Consider the following 15,356-nt stretch of genomic DNA (forward strand, 5'->3'; position numbering starts at 1 on the left):
CCTCTCAAGATTTTCAGGGATGAGGACTCCAGGTTTTTTCCAAATTGCCCCATTCCAGAGAATGGAAGATGCCCTGTAGGCCTTCTAAGAGAGACACGACTGTTAACAGGAAGAGAGCCTAGCACTCTGAGGATTCTCAACTGAGTTAGCTGTCTAAGGACATACTGATACCTCTCAGTGTTTTTATGTGTGAGTACCTTCAACTTTGTGCAAAATCACCTCTTTGAAGTGACTGGATCCAGCGGTGCTTATGTTGTAAGAAAAGGCTGAATGTTACAAGCAGGAGGGTGAAGCAGATTGTCTTCGGATGAGAATTGAGTAACTTGTTTCAAGGAATACTGCCTACCACTTAGTGTTTCCAGGGATGAGGAGTATCGCCTTTGTGCAACATCACCCTTTGAAGAGAATGGAAGAATCTCTGAATCTCTTCTAAGAAAATGTTTGAGGGTAGAAGCAAGAGGGTCTAGCAACTTGTGTAACAGTGTGAGTAGAGTGAAGTTTTTAAAGGAAGACCACCTGCCACTCAGGGTTTGAAAGTGTGAGGAACTTCCTTTTGCTGCAAAATTGCCTGTTTCAATGAAGGGAAGGATTACTGGGTGTCTGGTAGGAGAACCACAAAGCTTCCAGGAAAGGTGCTCTAGCACTTTGTTTAGCAGCTTCAATTGATTTGGCCTTCAAAAGGAACACTGCCTATCTGTCAGGGTTTGACAGTGTGAGCATTTCCGTCTTTGTGCCAATAGACCTTTCCACTGAATGGAACAGGCACTGTGTCTGTTGCAAGCAGATGTCAAGGTTTGCAGCAGGAGTTGCAAGCACATTGTTTCCCTGTGAGAGTTGAATTAGCATGTGAAAGGAATGCTGGCCAAATGAAAGCCTTTGACAATGGAGAATCATTCACTCCTTGAAAAATACGCTCTTCAGGCGAAATGGACACACACTTGTACCTCAGGGCCTGATGCAGTGTGTGAGAGGCAGGAATATTTTGCAACTTGTCTCCCTATGAGAAATGAGTTACCTTTTGAAAGGAATACTGACTACCCCTGAGTTTTTTCATGGGTGAGGAACATCACCGTTGGGCCAAATAGCTGCATTCAACTGAATGGAAGAAGAACAGTTTAGGATGTATGAAAACCATTCATTCTAGGAGCAAGGGGGTCTGGAACGTTGTTCAAAAGTGAGAATTGAGTGAGCTTTACAAAGGAATACTACCTGTCTCTCAGGCTTTTACAGTGTGAAGAATAGTAGCTTTGTGCAAAATAGGCATGTTGCAATGTGAGGAAGAAGCACTGTTTCTCATGTAAGAGAACCATAAGTGTTACAAGCAAGAGGGTCAAGCAACTTGTGAAGCATGGTGAATTGAGTTACCTGTTTAAGGGAACACTGCGTAACTGTCAGTGTTTTCACGGGGAGAAACTTCAATGTTCTGCAAAATAGGCCTCTCAAGTGAAAGGAGGCATACTGTAGCTCTTGTAAGACAATGATTAATGTTAGAAGCAAGAGGGTCTAGCACCCTCTTAAGCATTGTGAATTGAGTTACCTGTTGAAGGGAATACTGCCTAACTCTCAGTGTTTTTATGGGTGAGGATCTTCAAGTTTGTGCAAAATTACCTCTTTCAAGTCAAGGGAACCAACCCTCCTACTCTTGGAAGAGAAGTAGGAATGTTAGAAACAGGAGGGTCAAGCACCTTGTTTCCCAAGGACAATTGATATACTTCTTTCAAGGAATAATGCCTACAACTCAGTGTGTTCATGGGTGAGGAATACCACCTTTGTGCAATATAACCCCCTAAAAGGGATTGGAAGAAGCACTGTCGAATTTGAGAGAGAATCATTAATGTTAGAAAGAAAAGGGTCTACTACCTTGTTCAGCATTGTGAACAGAGTTAGCTGTGTAAAGGAATACTGAGTACCTCTCAGCGTTTTCATGGGTCAGGAACACAACTTTGCAAAATATCCCATACAAGCGAATGGAAAATTCCTGGTAGTCATGAATGTTAGAAGCAACAGGGCTTGGTAACTTGTTTAGCATTGTGAATTGACTTAGCTTTTTAAAGGAATACTGCCTGCTTGTCAGTTTTCATGTGCTAAGAAGATCACCTTTGTGCAAAATTGCCTCTGTGAAGTGAATGGAGAAACACTGTAGCTCTTGTCAGTAAACCATGAATGTTAGAAGGAAGAGGGTCAAACACTTTCTTCAGCATTGTGAATTGAGTTAGTTGTTTCATGGAATACTACCTACCTGTCAAGATTTTCAGGGATGAGGACTCCAGGTTTTTTCCAAATTGCCCCATTCCAGAGAATGGAAGATGCCCTGTAGGCCTTCTAAGAGAGACAGGACTGTTAACAGGAAGAGAGCCTAGGACTCTGAGGATTCTCAACTGAGTTAGCTGTCTAAGGACATACTGATACCTCTCAGTGTTTTTATGTGTGAGTACCTTCAACTTTGTGCAAAATCACCTCTTTGAAGTGACTGGATCCAGCGGTGCTTATGTTGTAAGAAAAGGATGAATGTTACAAGCAGGAGGGTGAAGCAGATTGTCTTCGGACGAGACTTGAGTAACTTGTTTCAAGGAATACTGCCTACCACTTAGTGTTTCCAGGGATGAGGAGTATCGCCTTTGTGCAACATCACCCTTTGAAGAGAATGGAAGAATCTCTGAATCTCTTCTAAGAAAATGTTTGAGGGTAGAAGCAAGAGGGTCTAGCAACTTGTGTAACAGTGTGAGTAGTGTGAAGTTTTTAAAGGAAGACCACCTGCCACTCAGGGTTTGAAAGTGTGAGGAACTTCCTTTTGCTGCAAAATTGCCTGTTTCAATGAAGGGAAGGATTACTGGGTGTCTGGTAGGAGAACCACAAAGCTTACAGGAAAGGTGCTCTAGCACTTTGTTTAGCAGCTTCAATTGATTTAGCCTTCAAAAGGAACACTGCCTATCTGTCAGGGTTTGACAGTGTGAGCATTTCTGTCTTTGTGCCAATAGACCTTTCCACTGAATGGAACAGGCACTGTGTCTCTTGCAAGCAGATGTCAAGGTTTGCAGCAGGAGTTGCAAGCACATTGTTTCCCTGTGAGAGTTGAATTAGCATTTGAAAGGAATGCTTGCCAAATGAAAGCCTTTGAAAATGGAGAACCATTCACTCCTTGAAAAATACGCTCTTCAGGCGAAAGGGACACACACTAGTAGCTCAGGGCCTGATGCAGTGTGTGAGAGACAGGAATATTTTGCAACTTGTCTTCCTATGAGAAATAAGTTACCTGTTGAAAGGAATACTGACTACCTCTGAGTTTTTTCATGGGTGAGGAACATCACCGTTTGGCCAAATAGCTGCATTCAACTGAATGGAAGAAGAACAGCTTAGGATGTATGAAAACCATTCGTTCTAGGAGCAAGAGGGTCTGGAATGTTGTTCAAAAGTGAGAATTGAGTGAGCTTTACAAAGGAATACTACCTGTCTCTCAGGCTTTTACAGTGTGAAGAATAGTAGCTTTGTGCAAAATAGGCCTGTTGCAATGTAAGGAAGAAGCACTGTTTCTCCTGTAAGAGAACCATAAGTGTTACAAGCAAGAGGGTCAAGCACCTTGTGAAGCATGGTGAATTGAGTTACCTGTTTAAGGGAACACTGCGTAACTGTCAGTGTTTTCACGGGGAGAAACTTCAATGTTCTGTAAAATAGGCCATTCAAGTGAAAGGAGGCATACTGTAGCTCTTGTAAGACAATGATTAATGTTAGAAGCAAGAGGGTCTAGCACCCTCTTAAGCATTGTGAATTGAGTTACCTGTTGAAGGGAATACTGCCTAACTCTCAGTGTTTTTATGGGTGAGGATCCTCAAGTTTGTGCAAAATTACCTCTTTCAAGTCAAGGGAACCAACCCTCCAACTCTTGGAAGAGAAGTAGGAATGTTAGAAACAGGAGGGTCAAGCACCGTGTTTCCCAAGGAGAATTGATATACTTCTTTCAAGGAATAATGCCTACAACTCACTGTGTTCATGGGTGAGGAATACCACCTTTGTGCAATATAACCCGCTAAAAGGGATTGGAAGAAGCACTGTCGAACTTGAGAGAGAATCATTAATGTTAGAAAGAAAAGGGTCTACCACCTTGTTCAGCATTGTGAACTGAGTTAGCTGTGTAAAGGAATACTGAGTACCTCTCAGCGTTTTCATGGGTCAGGAACACAACTTTGCAAAATATCCCATACAAGCGAATGGAAAATTCCTGGTAGCTCTTGTAAGAGAGTCATGAATGTTAGAAGCAACAGGGCTTGGCAACTTGTTTAGCATTGTGAATTGACTTAGCTTTTTAAATGAATACTGTCTGCTTGTCAGTTTTCATGTGCTAAGAAGATCACCTTTGTGCAAAATTAACTCTGTGAAGTGAAAGGAGAAACACTGTAGCTCTTGTAAGAAATCCATGAATGTTAGAAGGAAGAGGGTCAAACACTTCCTTCAGCATTGTGAATTGAGTTAGTTGTTTCATGGAATACTGCCTACCTCTCAAGATTTTCAGGGATGAGGACTCCAGGTTTTTTCCAAATTGCCCCATTCCAGAGAATGGAAGATGCCCTGTAGGCCTTCTAAGAGAGACAGGACTGTTAACAGGAAGAGAGCCTAGCACTCTGAGGATTCTCAACTGAGTTAGCTGTCTAAGGACATACTGATACCTCTCAGTGTTTTTATGTGTGAGTACCTTCAACTTTGTGCAAAATCACCTCTTTGAAGTGACTGGATCCAGCGGTGCTTATGTTGTAAGAAAAGGCTGAATGTTACAAGCAGGAGGGTGAAGCAGATTGTCTTCGGATGAGAATTGAGTAACTTGTTTCAAGGAATACTGCCTACCACTTAGTGTTTCCAGGGATGAGGAGTATCGCCTTTGTGCAACATCACCCTTTGAAGAGAATGGAAGAATCTCTGAATCTCTTCTAAGAAAATGTTTGAGGGTAGAAGCAAGAGGGTCTAGCAACTTGTGTAACAGTGTGAGTAGAGTGAAGTTTTTAAAGGAAGACCACCTGCCACTCAGGGTTTGAAAGTGTGAGGAACTTCCTTTTGCTGCAAAATTGCCTGTTTCAATGAAGGGAAGGATTACTGGGTGTCTGGTAGGAGAACCACAAAGCTTCCAGGAAAGGTGCTCTAGCACTTTGTTTAGCAGCTTCAATTGATTTGGCCTTCAAAAGGAACACTGCCTATCTGTCAGGGTTTGACAGTGTGAGCATTTCCGTCTTTGTGCCAATAGACCTTTCCACTGAATGGAACAGGCACTGTGTCTCTTGCAAGCAGATGTCAAGGTTTGCAGCAGGAGTTGCAAGCACATTGTTTCCCTGTGAGAGTTGAATTAGCATGTGAAAGGAATGCTGGCCAAATGAAAGCCTTTGACAATGGAGAATCATTCACTCCTTGAAAAATACGCTCTTCAGGCGAAATGGACACACACTTGTACCTCAGGGCCTGATGCAGTGTGTGAGAGGCAGGAATATTTTGCAACTTGTCTCCCTATGAGAAATGAGTTACCTTTTGAAAGGAATACTGACTACCCCTGAGTTTTTTCATGGGTGAGGAACATCACCGTTGGGCCAAATAGCTGCATTCAACTGAATGGAAGAAGAACAGTTTAGGATGTATGAAAACCATTCATTCTAGGAGCAAGGGGGTCTGGAACGTTGTTCAAAAGTGAGAATTGAGTGAGCTTTACAAAGGAATACTACCTGTCTCTCAGGCTTTTACAGTGTGAAGAATAGTAGCTTTGTGCAAAATAGGCATGTTGCAATGTGAGGAAGAAGCACTGTTTCTCATGTAAGAGAACCATAAGTGTTACAAGCAAGAGGGTCAAGCAACTTGTGAAGCATGGTGAATTGAGTTACCTGTTTAAGGGAACACTGCGTAACTGTCAGTGTTTTCACGGGGAGAAACTTCAATGTTCTGCAAAATAGGCCTCTCAAGTGAAAGGAGGCATACTGTAGCTCTTGTAAGACAATGATTAATGTTAGAAGCAAGAGGGTCTAGCACCCTCTTAAGCATTGTGAATTGAGTTACCTGTTGAAGGGAATACTGCCTAACTCTCAGTGTTTTTATGGGTGAGGATCTTCAAGTTTGTGCAAAATTACCTCTTTCAAGTCAAGGGAACCAACCCTCCTACTCTTGGAAGAGAAGTAGGAATGTTAGAAACAGGAGGGTCAAGCACCTTGTTTCCCAAGGACAATTGATATACTTCTTTCAAGGAATAATGCCTACAACTCAGTGTGTTCATGGGTGAGGAATACCACCTTTGTGCAATATAACCCCCTAAAAGGGATTGGAAGAAGCACTGTCGAATTTGAGAGAGAATCATTAATGTTAGAAAGAAAAGGGTCTACTACCTTGTTCAGCATTGTGAACAGAGTTAGCTGTGTAAAGGAATACTGAGTACCTCTCAGCGTTTTCATGGGTCAGGAACACAACTTTGCAAAATATCCCATACAAGCGAATGGAAAATTCCTGGTAGTCATGAATGTTAGAAGCAACAGGGCTTGGTAACTTGTTTAGCATTGTGAATTGACTTAGCTTTTTAAAGGAATACTGCCTGCTTGTCAGTTTTCATGTGCTAAGAAGATCACCTTTGTGCAAAATTGCCTCTGTGAAGTGAATGGAGAAACACTGTAGCTCTTGTCAGTAAACCATGAATGTTAGAAGGAAGAGGGTCAAACACTTTCTTCAGCATTGTGAATTGAGTTAGTTGTTTCATGGAATACTACCTACCTGTCAAGATTTTCAGGGATGAGGACTCCAGGTTTTTTCCAAATTGCCCCATTCCAGAGAATGGAAGATGCCCTGTAGGCCTTCTAAGAGAGACAGGACTGTTAACAGGAAGAGAGCCTAGGACTCTGAGGATTCTCAACTGAGTTAGCTGTCTAAGGACATACTGATACCTCTCAGTGTTTTTATGTGTGAGTACCTTCAACTTTGTGCAAAATCACCTCTTTGAAGTGACTGGATCCAGCGGTGCTTATGTTGTAAGAAAAGGATGAATGTTACAAGCAGGAGGGTGAAGCAGATTGTCTTCGGACGAGACTTGAGTAACTTGTTTCAAGGAATACTGCCTACCACTTAGTGTTTCCAGGGATGAGGAGTATCGCCTTTGTGCAACATCACCCTTTGAAGAGAATGGAAGAATCTCTGAATCTCTTCTAAGAAAATGTTTGAGGGTAGAAGCAAGAGGGTCTAGCAACTTGTGTAACAGTGTGAGTAGTGTGAAGTTTTTAAAGGAAGACCACCTGCCACTCAGGGTTTGAAAGTGTGAGGAACTTCCTTTTGCTGCAAAATTGCCTGTTTCAATGAAGGGAAGGATTACTGGGTGTCTGGTAGGAGAACCACAAAGCTTACAGGAAAGGTGCTCTAGCACTTTGTTTAGCAGCTTCAATTGATTTAGCCTTCAAAAGGAACACTGCCTATCTGTCAGGGTTTGACAGTGTGAGCATTTCTGTCTTTGTGCCAATAGACCTTTCCACTGAATGGAACAGGCACTGTGTCTCTTGCAAGCAGATGTCAAGGTTTGCAGCAGGAGTTGCAAGCACATTGTTTCCCTGTGAGAGTTGAATTAGCATTTGAAAGGAATGCTTGCCAAATGAAAGCCTTTGAAAATGGAGAACCATTCACTCCTTGAAAAATACGCTCTTCAGGCGAAAGGGACACACACTAGTAGCTCAGGGCCTGATGCAGTGTGTGAGAGACAGGAATATTTTGCAACTTGTCTTCCTATGAGAAATAAGTTACCTGTTGAAAGGAATACTGACTACCTCTGAGTTTTTTCATGGGTGAGGAACATCACCGTTTGGCCAAATAGCTGCATTCAACTGAATGGAAGAAGAACAGCTTAGGATGTATGAAAACCATTCGTTCTAGGAGCAAGAGGGTCTGGAATGTTGTTCAAAAGTGAGAATTGAGTGAGCTTTACAAAGGAATACTACCTGTCTCTCAGGCTTTTACAGTGTGAAGAATAGTAGCTTTGTGCAAAATAGGCCTGTTGCAATGTAAGGAAGAAGCACTGTTTCTCCTGTAAGAGAACCATAAGTGTTACAAGCAAGAGGGTCAAGCACCTTGTGAAGCATGGTGAATTGAGTTACCTGTTTAAGGGAACACTGCGTAACTGTCAGTGTTTTCACGGGGAGAAACTTCAATGTTCTGTAAAATAGGCCATTCAAGTGAAAGGAGGCATACTGTAGCTCTTGTAAGACAATGATTAATGTTAGAAGCAAGAGGGTCTAGCACCCTCTTAAGCATTGTGAATTGAGTTACCTGTTGAAGGGAATACTGCCTAACTCTCAGTGTTTTTATGGGTGAGGATCCTCAAGTTTGTGCAAAATTACCTCTTTCAAGTCAAGGGAACCAACCCTCCAACTCTTGGAAGAGAAGTAGGAATGTTAGAAACAGGAGGGTCAAGCACCGTGTTTCCCAAGGAGAATTGATATACTTCTTTCAAGGAATAATGCCTACAACTCACTGTGTTCATGGGTGAGGAATACCACCTTTGTGCAATATAACCCGCTAAAAGGGATTGGAAGAAGCACTGTCGAACTTGAGAGAGAATCATTAATGTTAGAAAGAAAAGGGTCTACCACCTTGTTCAGCATTGTGAACTGAGTTAGCTGTGTAAAGGAATACTGAGTACCTCTCAGCGTTTTCATGGGTCAGGAACACAACTTTGCAAAATATCCCATACAAGCGAATGGAAAATTCCTGGTAGCTCTTGTAAGAGAGTCATGAATGTTAGAAGCAACAGGGCTTGGCAACTTGTTTAGCATTGTGAATTGACTTAGCTTTTTAAATGAATACTGTCTGCTTGTCAGTTTTCATGTGCTAAGAAGATCACCTTTGTGCAAAATTAACTCTGTGAAGTGAAAGGAGAAACACTGTAGCTCTTGTAAGAAATCCATGAATGTTAGAAGGAAGAGGGTCAAACACTTCCTTCAGCATTGTGAATTGAGTTAGTTGTTTCATGGAATACTGCCTACCTCTCAAGATTTTCAGGGATGAGGACTCCAGGTTTTTTCCAAATTGCCCCATTCCAGAGAATGGAAGATGCCCTGTAGGCCTTCTAAGAGAGACAGGACTGTTAACAGGAAGAGAGCCTAGCACTCTGAGGATTCTCAACTGAGTTAGCTGTCTAAGGACATACTGATACCTCTCAGTGTTTTTATGTGTGAGTACCTTCAACTTTGTGCAAAATCACCTCTTTGAAGTGACTGGATCCAGCGGTGCTTATGTTGTAAGAAAAGGCTGAATGTTACAAGCAGGAGGGTGAAGCAGATTGTCTTTGGATGAGACTTGAGTAACTTGTTTCAATTAATACTGCCTACCACTTAGTGTTTCCAGGGATGAGGAGTATCACCTTTGTGCAACATCACCCTTTGAAAAGAATGGAAGAATCTCTGAGGCTCTTCTAAGAAAATGTTTGAGGGTAGAAGCAAGAGGGTCTAGCAACTTGTGTAACAGTGTGAGTAGAGTGAAGTTTTTAAAGGAAGACCACCTGCCACTCAGGGTTTGAAAGTGTGAGGAACTTCCTTTTGCTGCAAAATTGCCTGTTTCAATGAAGGGAAGGATTACTGGGTGTCTGGTAGGAGAACCACAAAGCTTACAGGAAAGGTGCTCTAGCACTTTGTTTAGCAGCTTCAATTGATTTAGCCTTCAAAAGGAACACTGCCTATCTGTCAGGGTTTGACAGTGTGAGCATTTCTGTCTTTGTGCCAATAGACCTTTCCACTGAATGGAACAGGCACTGTGTCTCTTGCAAGCAGATGTCAAGGTTTGCAGCAGGAGTTGCAAGCACATTGTTTCTCTGTGAGAGTTGAATTAGCATTTGAAAGGAATGCTTGCCAAATGAAAGCCTTTGAAAATGGAGAACCATTCACTCCTTGAAAAATACGCTCTTCAGGCGAAAGGGACACACACTAGTAGCTCAGGGCCTGATGCAGTGTGTGAGAGACAGGAATATTTTGCAACTTGTCTTCCTATGAGAAATAAGTTACCTGTTGAAAGGAATACTGACTACCTCTGAGTTTTTTCATGGGTGAGGAACATCACCGTTTGGCCAAATAGCTGCATTCAACTGAATGGAAGAAGAACAGTTTAGGATGTATGAAAACCATTCGTTCTAGGAGCAAGAGGGTCTGGAATGTTGTTCAAAAGTGAGAATTGAGTGAGCTTTACAAAGGAATACTACCTGTCTCTCAGGCTTTTACAGTGTGAAGAATAGTAGCTTTGTGCAAAATAGGCCTGTTGCAATGTAAGGAAGAAGCACTGTTTCTCCTGTAAGAGAACCATAAGTGTTCCAAGCAAGAGGGTCAAGCACCTTTTGAAGCATGGTGAATTGAGTTACCTGTTTAAGGGAACACTGCGTAACTGTCAGTGTTTTCACGGGGAGAAACTTCAATGTTCTGTAAAATAGGCCATTCAAGTGAAAGGAGGCATACTGTAGCTCTTGTAAGACAATGATTAATGTTAGAAGCAAGAGGGTCTAGCACCCTCTTAAGCATTGTGAATTGAGTTACCTGTTGAAGGGAATACTGCCTAACTCTCAGTGTTTTTATGGGTGAGGATCCTCAAGTTTGTGCAAAGTTACCTCTTTCAAGTCAAGGGAACCAACCCTCCAACTCTTGGAAGAGAAGTAGGAATGTTAGAAACAGGAGGGTCAAGCACCGTGTTTCCCAAGGAGAATTGATATACTTCTTTCAAGGAATAATGCCTACAACTCACTGTGTTCATGGGTGAGGAATACCACCTTTGTGCAATATAACCCGCTAAAAGGGATTGGAAGAAGCACTGTCGAACTTGAGAGAGAATCATTAATGTTAGAAAGAAAAGGGTCTACCACCTTGTTCAGCATTGTGAACTGAGTTAGCTGTGTAAAGGAATACTGAGTACCTCTCAGCGTTTTCATGGGTCAGGAACACAACTTTGCAAAATATCCCATACAAGCGAATGGAAAATTCCTGGTAGCTCTTGTAAGAGAGTCATGAATGTTAGAAGCAACAGGGCTTGGCAACTTGTTTAGCATTGTGAATTGACTTAGCTTTTTAAATGAATACTGTCTGCTTGTCAGTTTTCATGTGCTAAGAAGATCACCTTTGTGCAAAATTAACTCTGTGAAGTGAAAGGAGAAACACTGTAGCTCTTGTAAGAAATCCATGAATGTTAGAAGGAAGAGGGTCAAACACTTCCTTCAGCATTGTGAATTGAGTTAGTTGTTTCATGGAATACTGCCAACCTCTCAAGATTTTCAGGGATGAGGACTCCAGGTTTTTTCCAAATTGCCCCATTCCAGAGAATGGAAGATGCCCTGTAGGCCTTCTAAGAGAGACAGGACTGTTAACAAGAAGAGAGCCTAGCACTCTGAGGATTCTCAACTGAGTTAGCTCTCTAAGGACATACTGATACCTCTCAGTGTTTTTATGTGTGAGTACCTTCAACTTTGTGCAAAATCACCTCTTTGAAGTGACTGGATCCAGCGGTGCTTATGTTGTAAGAAAAGGCTGAGTGTTACAAGCAGGAGGGTGAAGCAGATTGTCTTCGGATGAGACTTGAGTAACTTGTTTCAATTAATACTGCCTACCACTTAGTGTTTCCAGGGATGAGGAGTATCACCTTTGTGCAACATCACATTTTGAAAAGAATGGAAGAATCTCTGAGGCTCTTCTAAGAAAATGTTTGAGGTTAGAAGCAAGAGGGTCTAGCAACTTGTGTAAAAGTGTGAGTAGAGTGAAGTTTTCAAAGGAAGACCACCTGCCACTCAGGGTTTGAAAGTGTGAGGAACTTGCTTTTGGTGCAAAATTGCCTGTTTCAATGAAGGGAAGGATTACTGGGTGTCTGGTAGGAGAACCACAAAGCTTACAGGAAAGTTGCTCTAGCACTTTGTTTAGCAGCTTCAATTGATTTAGCATTCAAAAGGAACACTAAATATCTGTCAGGGTTTGACAGTGTGAGCATTTCCATCTTTGTGCCAATAGACCTTTCCACTGAATGGAACAGGCACTGTGTCTCTTGCAAGCAGATGTCAAGGTTTGCAGCAGGAGTTGCAAGCACATTGTTTCCCTGTGAGAGTTGAATTAGCATGTGAAAGGAATGCTGGCCAAATGAAAGCCTTTGACAATGGAGAATCATTCACTCCTTGAAAAATACCCGCTTCCAGCGAAATGGACATACACTTGTACCTCAGGGCCTGATGCAGTGTGTGAGAGGCAGGAATATTTTGCAACTTGTCTCCCTATGAGAAATGAGTTACCTTTTGAAAGGAATACTGACTACCCCTGACTTTTTTCATGGGTGAGGAACATCACCGTTGGGCCAAATAGCTGCATTCAACTGAATGGAAGAAGAACAGTTTAGGATGTATGAAAACCATTCATTCTAGGAGCAAGAGGGTCTGGAACGTTGTTCAAAAGTGAGAATTGAGTGAGCTTTACAAAGGAATACTACCTGTCTCTCAGGCTTTTACAGTGTGAAGAATAGTAGCTTTGTGCAAAATAGGCCTGTTGCAATGTAAGGAAGAAGCACTGTTTCTCCTGTAAGAGAACCATAAGTGTTACAAGCAAGAGGGTCAAGCAACTTGTGAAGCATGGTGAATTGAGTTACCTGTTTAAGGGAACACTGCGTAACTGTCAGTGTTTTCACGGGGAGAAACTTCAATGTTCTGTAAAATAGGCCATTCAAGTGAAAGGAGGCATACTGTAGCTCTTGTAAGACAATGATTAATGTTAGAAGCAAGAGGGTCTAGCACCCTCTTAAGCATTGTGAATTGAGTTACCTGTTGAAGGGAATACTGCCTAACTCTCAGTGTTTTTATGGGTGAGGATCCTCAAGTTTGTGCAAAGTTACCTCTTTCAAGTCAAGGGAACCAACCCTCCAACTCTTGGAAGAGAAGTAGGAATGTTAGAAACAGGAGGGTCAAGCACCTTGTTTCCCAAGGAGAATTGATATACTTCTTTCAAGTAATAATGCCTACAACTCAGTGTGTTCATGGGTGAGGAATACCACCTTTGTGCAATATAACCCCCTAAAAGGGATTGGAAGAAGCACTGTTGAATTTGAGAGAGAATCATTAATGTTAGAAAGAAAAGGGTCTACCACCTTGTTCAGCATTGTGAACTGAGTTAGCTGTGTAAAGGAATACTGAGTACCTCTCAGCGTTTTCATGGGTCAGGAACACAACTTTGGCTAAATATCCCATAGAAGCGAATGGAAGAGTCCTGGTAGCTCTTGTAAGAGAGTCATGAATGTTAGAAGCAACAGGGCTTGGCAACTTGTTTAGCATTGTGAATTGACTTAGCTTTTTAAAGGAATACTGCCTGCTTGTCCGAGTTTTCATGTGCTAAGAAGATCACCTTTGTGCAAAATTGCCTCTGTGAAGTGAATGGAGAAACACTGTGGCTCTTGTAAGAAAACCATGAATGTTAGAAGGAAGAGGGTCAAACACCTTCTTCAGCATTGTGAATTGAGTTAGTTGTTTCATGGAATACTACCTACCTCTCAAGATTTTCAAGGATGAGGACTCCAGGTTTTTTCCAAATTGCCCCATTCCAGAGAATGGAAGATGCCCTGTAGGCCTTCTAAGAGAGACAGGACTGTTAACAGGAAGAGAGCCTAGGACTCTGAGGATTCTCAACTGAGTTAGCTGTCTAAGGACATACTGATACCTCTCAGTGTTTTTATGTGTGAGTACCTTCAACTTTGTGCAAAATCACCTCTTTGAAGTGACTGGATCCAGCGATGCTTATGTTGTAAGAAAAGGATGAATGTTACAAGCAGGAGGGTGAAGCAGATTGTCTTCGGATGAGACTTGAGTAACTTGTTTCAAGGAATACTGCCTACCACTTAGTGTTTCCAGGGATGAGGAGTATCACCTTTGTGCAACATCACCCTTTGAAGAGAATGAAAGAATCTCTGAATCTCTTCTAAGAAAATGTTTGAGGGTAGAAGCAAGAGGGTCTAGCAACTTGTATAACAGTGTGAGTAGAGTGAAATTTTTAAAGGAAGACCACCTGCCACTCAGGGTTTGAAAGTGTGAGGAACTTCCTTTTGCTGCAAAATTGCCTGTTTCAATGAAGGGAAGGATTACTGGGTGTCTGGTAGGAGAACCACAAAGCTTACAGGAAAGGTGCTCTAGCACTTTGTTTAGCAGCTTCAATTGATTTGGCCTTCAAAAGGAACACTGCCTATCTGTCAGGGTTTGACAGTGTGAGCATTTCTGTCTTTGTGCCAATAGACCTTTCCACTGAATGGAACAGGCACTGTGTCTCTTGCAAGCAGATGTCAAGGTTTGCAGCAGGAGTTGCAAGCACATTGTTTCCCTGTGAGAGTTGAATTAGCATTTGAAAGGAATGCTTGCCAAATGAAAGCCTTTGACAATGGAGAATCATTCACTCCTTGAAAAATACACGCTTCCGGCGAAATGGACACACACTAGTAGCTCAGGGCCTGATGCAGTGTGTGAGAGACAGGAATATTTTGCAACTTGTCTTCCTATGAGAAATAAGTTACCTGTTGAAAGGAATACTGACTACCTCTGAGTTTTTTCATGGGTGAGGAACATCACTGTTTGGCCAAATAGCTGCATTCAACTGAATGGAAGAAGAACAGTTTAGGATGTATGAAAACCATTCATTCTAGGAGCAAGAGGGTCTGGAATGTTGTTCAAAAGTGAGAATTGAGTGAGCTTTACAAAGGAATACTACCTGTCTCTCAGGCTTTTACAGTGTGAAGAATAGTAGCTTTGTGCAAAATAGGCCTGTTGCAATGTAAGGAAGAAGCACTGTTTCTCCTGTAAGAGAACCATAAGTGTTACAAGCAAGAGGTCAAGCACCTTGTGAAGCATGGTGAATTGAGTTACCTGTTTAAGGGAACACTGCGTAACTGTCAGTGTTTTCACGGGGAGAAACTTCAATGTTCTGTAAAATAGGCCATTCAAGTGAAAGGAGGCATACTGTAGCTCTTGTAAGACAATGATTAATGTCAGAAGCAAGAGGGTCTAGCACCCTCTTAAGCATTGTGAATTGAGTTACCTGTTGAAGGGAATACTGCCTAACTCTCAGTGTTTTTATGGGTGAGGATCCTCAAGTTTGTGCATTATTACCTCTTTCAAGTCAAGGGAACCAACCGTCCAACTCTTGGAAGAGAAGTAGGAATGTTAGAAACAGGAGGGTCAAGCACCGTGTTTCCCAAGGAGAATTGATATACTTCTTTCAAGGAATAATGCCTACAACTCAGTGTGTTCATGGGTGAGGAATACCACCTTTGTGCAATATAACCCGCTAAAAGGGATTGGAAGAAGCACTGTCGAACTTGAGAGAGAATCATTAATGTTAGAAAGAAAAGGGTCTACCACCTTGTTCAGC

This window comes from Castor canadensis, chromosome 17 (assembly GCF_047511655.1).
Source record: "Castor canadensis chromosome 17, mCasCan1.hap1v2, whole genome shotgun sequence".
NCBI lineage: Eukaryota > Metazoa > Chordata > Mammalia > Rodentia > Castoridae > Castor > Castor canadensis.